The sequence below is a fragment of the Mirounga angustirostris genome, unplaced genomic scaffold (assembly GCF_029215605.1).
Source record: "Mirounga angustirostris isolate CCGP_5_RB_7025 unplaced genomic scaffold, mMirAng1.0.hap1 SCAF_1, whole genome shotgun sequence".
Lineage (NCBI taxonomy): Eukaryota > Metazoa > Chordata > Mammalia > Carnivora > Phocidae > Mirounga > Mirounga angustirostris.
This window is the reverse complement of record NW_026991709.1, coordinates 48,892,404-48,893,659: the sequence shown is the minus strand read 5'-3', so window position 1 is coordinate 48,893,659 and position 1,256 is coordinate 48,892,404. Positions and strand designations below refer to the sequence as shown.

At 42.1% G+C, this 1,256-nt stretch overlaps 1 non-coding gene across 1 annotated transcript; it reads left to right on the top strand.

Annotated features, from left to right (window-relative positions):
- The first annotated feature begins 843 nt into the window (after positions 1-843).
- LOC123835056 (small nucleolar RNA SNORA18) lies at positions 844-974 on the top strand. Its single transcript, XR_006788613.1, has one exon. It is a non-coding gene; the product is annotated as a small nucleolar RNA SNORA18 (small nucleolar RNA).
- The last annotated feature ends 282 nt before the right edge of the window (positions 975-1,256 follow it).

The window sequence follows — 1,256 nt, the reverse complement described above, 5'->3', positions numbered from 1 at the left end:
AAGCTAAGACAAAAAACTGTGATCAAAAACCTAATAGGAGACCTTTGACATCAGAGTCTCACGGAAGTTCAAAGCAATCATAATTAGGCTTAACAACTGATTCTCAGGGGACTATAGAACTGTGATCAGGCCAGAGGGCCACTAAGCACTGAATTAACCAAGAGATAAAAACACAGTCTGCCTTTGAAAGAACCCATATTAACACCGTCTCCCATTTTCTAGACCCACTTCATAAAAACTAACATAGGTAAAATCCTCTGGGGCCAAGGGTCTGACAACCATGCCCTGAGAAATTCCCCAGTATATTCCAACCTGACTTAAATGCTTCCACCAGGCCATCCAATGGCAATGAGGTTTCCAAGTCAGCTGGTGAGTTTCAAACACACATACAACTGGGGTAATTCTCTACCATATGCAGTCATCCAAAACAATTCATTAGCAATGACATTGCTTGGCATAACGAAAAGTCATAATCACGAAAAATGTCTTCAGTGAGTTCTTTACATTTTGAATCACCTTATTACTATGAAAACTATTTTATTATTCTATATCTGAGAATCCTAAGGAAACACAAGAGTTTGCAAATTACATATCTGTCTGATATGCTCAGTTCAGTGGTCTTCAAACACAATCACCTGGGGGGTTTGTTAAAGCATGCTGGTGGGTCTCCCCCCCAGAATTTCTGATTTGGAGCTGGAAGATAGGACCCACCACTCATGACAGGGAGATGATCTCATGACTTATACAATTGAGCCTAGTGTGGCATCCACCTAAGCCACATCCTTGGGTATATATATCTACTGGGATGTTTTTAGCTGCAAGTATCAAAAAAACCTCACTCCACTTGAGGTACATCCCCATGGGCTTTTCTTCTATAGACCTACATCATTGGAAATGCCTCAAAGAGTAAATACGTGGTTTGCTTTCCTCACAGAATTATATTTAAATCTGTCAGAAAGAACTATAAAACAGGGCTACTAAAACTATTTTAAGACTTAATAGTCGAGGAGGGAGAAAGATGGCGGAGGAGTAGGGGACCCTATTTCAACTGGTGCCCGGAATTGAGCTGGATATCTACCAGACCACTCTGAGCATCCACGAAACCAGCCTGAGATGTAAGAAGATCTGGATCTCTACAAACAGAATATTGCAGGCGGTTGGTTTTGAGGTAAGAAGTGGAGAGCCGTGATTCTGCGGGCAGATATCAGAGGATAAATGGCAGCGGGAGGGAGCCTGGACGTGGGAATCCTACACCA